Source organism: Quercus suber, unplaced genomic scaffold (genome assembly GCF_002906115.3).
Source record: "Quercus suber isolate HL8 unplaced genomic scaffold, Cork oak 2.0 scaffold_120, whole genome shotgun sequence".
In the NCBI taxonomy this organism is placed as follows: domain Eukaryota; kingdom Viridiplantae; phylum Streptophyta; class Magnoliopsida; order Fagales; family Fagaceae; genus Quercus; species Quercus suber.
In genome coordinates this window covers 1,154,194-1,163,548 of record NW_027069585.1, presented here as the reverse complement: position 1 = coordinate 1,163,548, position 9,355 = coordinate 1,154,194, and the positions used below count along the sequence as shown (strand labels likewise).

The following is a 9,355-nucleotide window of genomic DNA, read 5'->3' as shown; positions in this document are numbered from 1 at the left end:
CCATGTGATGCGTGAAGAAATTTGATGATCTCTTTTTGTTAAGTGAAAAATGAAAATAGTAGAAGAAACTTATTAGTGTTAGGGTTTGTTTGGATACCGCTTATTACTGAAAACTAAAAACTGAAAACACTTTAGCAAAATAATTTTTAAATTTGTGAATAGTGCCATGGGACCTAATTTGAAAAAAAATTATAGGTTTGGCCCACATGCCTAAAAAGATGTTGGATGAAAAAATAATAAACACATACATGGCCATGTATATGTACACGTACATTTACATTTTTTTTTTCCTAACACATATAAATAAACATTTATGTAATGGATCCAGCTAGTTTGACCCATTGCATTTTTTTGTTTTAGATTGAACCCATTGCATTTTTTCTACTCATGCATAGATGAATGTTCATTGCTACTTTCAAATTTACTATAGAGGGTTTGCTAGATGAAGCATCTGTGGGGTTCTTCATCAAGCTTTGGATCATGTGTTAATATAAACAAGGCCCATGAAAGGAATTGAGCCTGGGATAGGAGTGAGATGAGTGTTTGGGTTTAGCTTAAGGACCTTGACCGTGAGGACCCTGGCTGTTTGGCCCAAACTGGTCCTGGCCCAATTGGGTGTTGTTGAAAAAGGAGTAGGTGGTGCCTCTAAAGTAACTCAAAGTCCATTTAGGAGGGATTGGTCAAGCCTTGTTTTCAACATCAAGATTCAAGCAGTAAAACCATTCGATGAGCCCATTTATATAAGTTTATTCTTCAATCGCTTCAAATTCTATAATGTGTATTGTGTTTTTTAATGTGCTTTATGCAAGGCTATATGAACCAGTGTATTGTGTATTTTAATGTGCTTAATCGCTTCAAATTATATATGGCAATTTTTAGCTTACCAGTGTGTATTGTGTATTTTAATATGCTTTATGCAAGCTTCTCAAAAAAAAAAATATATATATATGTGCGCTTTTTTTTTGAGAAGCTTGCATAAAGCATATTAAAATACACAATACACACTGGTAAGCTTTATGCAAGGCTATGTGAACCACCAACTAAAGCTAAAATTTTTTGCTTAACATGTTGGGAGAACTTCAATTCCCCAATCTGAAAGTCATGTTGCCNACCTTCTTGATACAACAATCACTCCGGACATTTCTCAAGCATTACTGCTTTTGCCCCTCATTTTTGATTTTGTTGCCTTGTCTTGTGATGCAGAGAACGAATCTACTGTTTTTTGGGAGAAACTTCGTGAACAAGTTGAGGAGCGAATTGACTTTTATGACAATGGAGTTGCACCTTGTAAAAATATTGATGTGATGAAAGCTGCAATTGAAAGTAATCAAAACAAAGGTGTACATGGAAGAGAAGATAATATTAGTTATTTTCTTTTAACATTATTTTACATATATGAACACTTGGTCTTTGGTTGTATGAGATGCTTAGATTCCATTTGGATATGTGGCATGATGCTTTCACTTGCATTGTGCTCATTGGACATGGCCAGGACTTTTGGTTCCAAACTTGATTATGGTGCATAAGAAATTTGTATTGTTTGGGAATAGGCATGATTCTTTGACTTGCATTGTGGTATGATAAAACATGATATGACCCAGTGATGCAGGACAACTAGTACAAAACTGAAACAATGGAAAAATAAAAGATATGACCGAGGAGTTAGCACCTAGGCCTTGCTTGGAGTCAACATCAAGCGAGGAAACCACTAGGAGTCAGCACCAAACCAAAGAAAGACCAAACGATCATTTTTTTCATTCATCAAAATATCAACTATCTCCTCAAGGAATACAATAGATTGCTTATAAAGAATTACTAAACCCTAGTTCTAATTGGCTAGGAAACCATAATTGCCTTATTACAAAAATAACCTTACTTCTAAATTAAAATACTAAAAGCCCAATAAACTACTAGGACCTAAAACATAAAAATACAATTGACTTGCAAATATAAATAATAATAAATAATAATTTTCTTGCATCTCTCACATCACCCAGCATTTTTTGACTTTCATTTGAACTTATCATCTTTTGTAGACAGGCAATTGCCATATGGCTAGGGAAAAGAAGAAGCTATAGTCGCGTTTTTAAAAGGCAGCTATAGCCAAATTCAAAAAAAAAAAAAAAAAGGTTATAGCCATGTTTTTAAGATGTGACTATAGCTGTCCCCTATAGGTGCCTTTCATAAATGCGATTAAAGTATGTCCTATAGCCGCATTTGTAAAAATGCAGCTATAGACCCCTCAGACCTACGGTTACTGGTTTTAGGCCGCAGTTGAAAACATGGCTATAAGCCAAATTGACCTATAGCCACATTTTCAAGAGCTACAGTCGCGTTTTAAAAACACGGCTAAATGATTTTTTTTTGGTAGTGTTTAAGTAAATATTTTAAACAAGTAAAACACATAAACATGAATGAAAAAAGGTAAATTAATAAAGAAGTTTTCATGCTAAATCTGTACTAGGGAAAAAAAAATGGTGATCCAACTTTTTAAAATCTCTTATTTAATTTGCTACCTTTATTTACAACCTGCTTATGATTGGTATATCATAAAGGAAAGAAGCAATTTTCACTTAATAATGTTAGAAATATTATTAAAAAAGAAAAGAATACATTTAGGCGTACAATACAAAGAATAGTAGAGATAATAACTGATGTGTGGCAACAAATCAACACAATAGAGATAATAACTGATGTGTGGCAACAAATGCATAATTGAGTTTGATGTGGGGTTTGGGGTGGGGTCAAGGGGGGCAATTGCCCCTCCTCGACCCCCCTAGCTCCGCCCCTGGTACACCATATCCCAAGATATCCACGGAATAGCATGCAAAACCTATTATACGCCAACTTTCTTATCTCTGTCTTTTTACTGTCTTCTTCTTGTTCTTTTCTCTAGTGTTAGGTGTTAGCATCTTTTTTTTTGTTCTTTTCTCTTAGTGTTATTAAATGTTAGCATCTTCTTTCAGAATCCTCAATCTTCATCTTCATCTACAATTACAACCAACAATCATATTTTTTCTTAAAATAAAATAGCAGAAACAAACCATCATTTTAGATTCATTTTGATCACACAAAAATAGTAAACCAAGCTCTCTTATTATTATTATTTTTTAATGTAATTAAAAGTAGTGGTAGAGCTAGATTTTCATTTCAAGAAGGGCAAGATTAAAAGACAAGATTAAGAGCAAAAATAATTTGAAATATTTTAATTGATAATAACAAAAAAATAAATTAACATATGTAAATTAATGTAGTCATACAAAATCTATAAATCTAAAATATAACTTATTTTTTATACCTACATTAATTAACTTAATTGCTCGTGATGTTTTTTCATATTTTGAAAACACTATATGATTTTTTACTTTCCAATAGTCTTGAATATATTTTTCATATCATTAAAATAAAGAAATAAAAAATAATCAAGTCATAGTTATTAACAATCAAAGTTAGATATTAATCACCCATTTCCCTCTCCGTTGTGTGTGTGTGTGTGTGTTTTTCTCAAAAAAAAAAAGAAAGAGAAAAAAGTAAGACATTAATCTAAATACGTAAGGTTTACACTCCTAATTGATTCCTTAAAATAAGTTGAGAAAATAAATTAATCTAAAAGCGCTAAGTGTATAACAATATAACTATAAAATTGTATACACACATTGCTATTAGAAAAATATATTTTTCTTTATTCTTATAAGTATTTAAAATTTGACTTTTTAGAAAAAAATCCAAATTATTTCATTATTGCGCATGAGAATATATATTAAGTCGTTTGAAGCAAAAAGATAGTAACGGCTTAAAGGTATTTTGTGTGGGTGGCTTACCTCTAGTATTTTTTAATTTTTTTTTATACAAAATAGAAATTCTAGTCTAGTCTAATATAAGTGTATATGTGTGTGAAACTTTCTTCTAGTGACTCGAACCCCAATCCTTACCCCCTCACACCCCACAAGCACTTATACTTGTGAAGTGACCATTGCACCAAGAGTGTGACATCCAATACTTTTTTAACTGGACATATTTTTTTGTTTTAAATATACAATGACAAGTGGTTGTGAGTTTTAATCTTTACATTTTTTTTAGTTAGTTGATGATGTGACAATTTTTCATTAAAACAAAAAGAAATTCCAATTAAAAAAGTACTGGAAGTAAACCAAATCTATTTTGTACGAGCATGTAATAGGATAATAAATGGTTTTTTTTTAGGTACTTTTTTCCATTTTGTGTAAACTATAGGAGCCATTAATTTTAATTTAATGCCGTGAGAAAGGAAAATAAAGTGGGAGAATAAGCAAGAAAAGTGCTGAGACTACTGCCTAGCGAGAAGTGTGTAAAGATCAAAATTGGAAATTAAACTAAATAGTCGTAAATAGGGAAAAGTCTAAGACCACAAAATTTTTTACAATTTCTTGTTATAACTGTGACGTGATAGAGTGTGATTAGTGAAAAAAATATTTAGTCTATTTGATGATGGTTAACTATTAACAGTTTGCTATATCCAAATTAGGCCAAAATTGGAAACTAACACTGTTTTCCAAACGATATAATTAGTAGGCACTATTTTCAAACTATATTTCATACTAACATCTCGAGTCTTAAAGACTCGATTTTGGGCCTATAGACCAAGTCTCAAAAGACTCAATTTTCATGTTCTGATCAGATCTAAGCTGGCGCTTTTCCATGTGGCGTCCACCTGGAAATCAAGTCTTAGAGACTCGATTTATATCTACAGTGATTTTCAAGTGTTTGGAGTCTTTAATTGCTTTGCCCAAGAAGGTTCAATTAATTATTTATATCTATAAAACGTTTACAGTGATTTTCAAGTGTTTGGAGTCTTTAATTGCTCTGCCCAAGAAGGTTCAATTAATTATTTATATCTGTAAAATGTTTACAGTGATTTTCAAGTGTCTGGAGTCTTCAATTGCTCTGCCCAAGAAGGTTCAATTAATTATTTCCTATCCTATTTCCACTCAAAAGTTGGGCTGAGCAATTGGGTAGTTCAGTCATCAGTTGGTGAACACTGAACAAAAAGCATCTCTGACACTAAACAGTACCATCCTAGCAAATAGCAAAGCTACAGTGGATAGGGAAAAAAAATTAGAGTGAATGCTATTGGTTTGTCTTGTAGAATTTAAAGGAGTAGGTAGGGAAAAAAAAATTCAAAATACATAATTTATTTTTTCTGAGTTTGCAGAGTCACGAGTTGAAGATGCTCAAAACTTCTCTCTTTTTCTGCATTTGAGGTTTGCTTTAGTCAGGCATATTTATTAGAGTATAGGTAGGACCAGGACTCAATAATCCTAGGCTCAGTCTATTATGGCCAGTTAGCTTGGATGGAGGGGTCATGTCCACAGGGTCTTTTTTTTTTTTTTTTCGGATGGGACAGGGTCTCTTTTGTATCTTCATTGTTAGCCAAAATTGGGAATTAACTTGGGTCAGCTCATAAATCAAGTTTTAGAGACTCAATTTCCAAGTGGACGCTACGTGGAAAAAACACCAAATCAGACGTGTTCAAAACACTGAAACTGAGTCTTTGAGACTCGATTTATAAGCCCAAAATCGAGTCTTTTAAACTCAAGATGTTAGTAAAAAATATAGTTTTGTAACAATACTTATTAATTATATTGTTTGGCAAACAGAGTTAATTCCCAATTTTGGCCTTAGAATTATGATAAAAATATTGTGGAATAATTTATTATCTTAGAACTCCTCTGTAAATAGTGATATGTTTTAAACATGTGAAGCAGCTTTTGTTCATTTGTTCCTAGTTTTCTGTTGTTAAAGAAGAGCTGATATCTTGTAAGCTGTGAGGAATTATTAAGTCCATTAGGAGGATTGCTGATGTGGTCATTTTTTATCTCCCAACTAATAACATGATGTTATTTATGCAAATTTGACATCATTTGATAATTTTTATTTTTTATTCCTTATGCTTATTAGAAAGTTCACACATATATTTACATAGATGATATCATCTCATTGGTTAAAGAGGATCAAATCAATAATTCTCCCATTGTAAATAATAATTTCTCGTGAGCTAGATGCGTGAGAGATTTTGTTCATTAAAGAAGGGCTCGTGAGCTAGATGCATGAGAGATTTTGTACATTAAAGAAGGGCTCGTATATCGTGCGCCTGGTGCATGACAGATAAGTTGTCAAGTGTGTCTTGTTTTTTTCTACTTCAGGGTGGGGCAAAGTCATCTCACTATTTAATTAAACAGAAGGAAATTATGTAGTCGCCGCTTTGGCTCTGCCAGTGATTAAAAGTAAACCCTACTCTTTTTTTGCTAAACAAGTAAACCCTACTTTTAATTTAATTTATGAGACTACATTTTATTTATGAAATGAGTTAGCATAGGATTTAAATATACATGAAATAATACACATGAAAGTTTTTGAAGTTATATAGTAAGTAGACCCTCAAAAAAAAGTTATATAGTAGGTAATAAATATAATAATGAAGTTTATGAGAGTGGAGAGGGCCGGAGGGGCTTATATAAAGCCATGCATACATTCTTCAAATGATAAGCAAGAGCGAAAGAAGAAGAAATATAACAAAGAGTTTTCTTTCTCTTCCCTTTGATCCATTCCCTCTTCCTTTGTGAGTAATTACTTCCAACAAAAGCAACCATGCCATCTTCACTATCTCCGGCACCATCTCAAGCCCATTACCTCCAAAACCTCCTAGACTCATCTCGCCCCTTCCTCCGCGATGAACTTGAATCTGTCGACAAGAATTTGCCTTCACTGGTGGCCGTCTTGCACTCCGTTGGAGCCGGTGAGTCGCGGCACAAGCTTGGCAATTTCCTTGACCACCTTGTTGACATATACCGTATTCTCAAGATTTGGAAAGCACCAAACTCTGTGTGCCTTTGTGGCCTCCTCCACTCCTCCTATTCCATTTCCAACACTAGCCTGGGTATATTCGATCCCTCTACGGATCGTGAAGTGGTTCGCACCTATGTTGGGGATGAGGTGGAGAGGTTAATCCACTTGTACTGTATTGTCCCAAGACACTACAAAAAACGCGGTTTTTAGCCGCGTTTTGTAGCCGCGTTTTACAAAAACGCGGCTACAGTATGGATTTTTAGCCGGGTTTTTAAAAAACGCGGCTCCAGGCTAGACTTGGAGCCGCGTTTTCCAAAAACGCGGCTCCAGGTTAGCCCTTGAGCCGCGTTTACTAAACCCGGCTACAGCCCTCCCTGGAGCCGCGTTTTTGCAGGGTGAAGCTGCGTTTTGGTTTTTTTTTTTTTTTTTTTTTCTTTTTCAAGTCTGTTTTAACAAATCAAAACTACATTGTTTAACAACGCGACTTTGATGAGACTAATAGGAAGACTAAATAAAATAAAGTTAAAAGTTAGAAGATTGAATTGAACAAAATGAAGCTATAAATTGAAATGAATTTTAGACCAAATTCAAGGGCACAATTTGTCATTTAGCCAAACATATTCAAGTGTAACAAATACAACCACAGCTTGTGCCAAACACCCATAAAGATGCATCTGGAGAGTGCAATTTTGAGTTTGAGTTCAAACCAAAATGTTAGTAATTAGGTATGTTTGACCCAACCCATAACACATGACCCATAGATCATCGACATGGGTTATTTGATAAAAGGATTTAAATTTGAGTTCAAACTTAAATTGAAGAGCTTAAGGAGCAACTAGCTCAATCTAGAGAGGAACTAGCGAAGCATAGGGAGGAAGTAGCTCACTCTGAGGCGAGGCATAGAGAGGAATTAGCTCAATCTGAGGCAAGGCACCAAGCAGAATTGGCCGAACTGAAGACGTCGATGAAAAGCTATTTTGTGGAACTTAGCCAGGAGTTTCGTAATATATATTCTTCTCAGGTAGCGAATAAATGTTATTTACTGAAACACTACTTTTTGCAATGCATTGTTATGTGATTTTAATACGATGCCTTTAATATATTGTAGGATCGCAATGCCAACTCCACAGAAAGAAACTGTGAATCCTGAGGTAAAACAAAATTTCTCTAAAACCAATAGTTAACATATATACATACCATGTTCTCATGGATAAACTATGAATCTCAGTAGTGAGTAAGGACAAAAGAAATCTTTTTGCTGCTGAATATGTTATAAAACATCATGATGTCATTGTATTATTGTAAAATACGTTGATTCAAGACGCATTTCAAAGGTGACTACTCCATAATATTGCATCTTAACCTTTGCCACTAGGAACATGAACAACACAATTTCTTGGCGTATTCACATCTTCATGAGTAGACACATGCAAAATACGTTAGGTTCCATGAACAAAACAATAGCTCTCATTATCAATGCTCTTCCAAATGTATTGCTGAAGTTGATTAAATTATGGAGTGATTTGATTAGATTGTTTATAATGAATAGTTGAACAATTGTTTAGTCCTCCTTTCATATATGTTACACTTTGTATTATGTTACGGTTTTTATAGCAGTGATGATCTCTCCCTATTTCTTTCGATTTATGTATGTAGTCTCGCACCTATCATATATAATATTATTCAGTTTGTCCTTTTTGTTTGGCATTTGAAATGTCAAATCACTCCATAATTTGGCAAAAAATAATGCTATGTTTCATTCCTTCATATCATTCAAGCATAACAAATTGCTCAATTGTCAGGGATTTTCATATAAATGCGCATTTCAGCAATGCCGAATTACAATTTGGAATTCATGTTTAGAGTATTATTATGTATTGCAAACAAACATTTGGCAACTTTAACTTGATGGGCATAATTTGTGCAGTTTTGCCATGGTGGAGATTAAGACAAGAAGGCATTTCCGTTCCACCCTTTTGGAAGCAAATGAAATGGAGGACTTTCTAATTAGCATATTGTAAACACAAACGTTTGTATATATATATATATATATATATATATATTTGTAGACACAAATCTTGTTGCTTGCTGCCTTAGTGTTTGAGGGAAGTTTAGAATGTAAAACTCAGCTTTTTGTATATTTTTACTGATCTCCAAACATTTGTACGTATCTTTTGTGATGCCTTAGTGTTGTTGCTTGATGCCTTATTGTTGGGAACTTCCATATATCTTGCTTGATTTGTTGTTGGGAGAATGTATATGGATATGGCAGGAAGCAATTGGTTTATCTTGCTTGATTTGTTGTTGGGAGAATGTATATGGATATGGCAAGAAGCAATTGGTTTATCTTGCTTGATTTGTTGTTGGGAATTTGGTCATGGAACTTGAATGTATATGGCAGGAACTTGGTCATGGAATTTGAATGTATATGGCAGGAAATTGTATATGTAACTGGCAGGATGCAGCTGTTTGGGGTGGGGGGGGGAAAAAAAAAAAAAAAAACTTATAGCCGCGTATTTAAAAACGCGGC

At 33.8% G+C, this 9,355-nt stretch overlaps 1 pseudogene; it reads left to right on the top strand.

Moving 5' to 3' along the window:
* The first annotated feature begins 6,627 nt into the window (after positions 1–6,627).
* Positions 6,628–9,355, top strand: part of LOC112003179 (uncharacterized) — an 8,377-nt pseudogene continuing 5,649 nt past the window's right edge.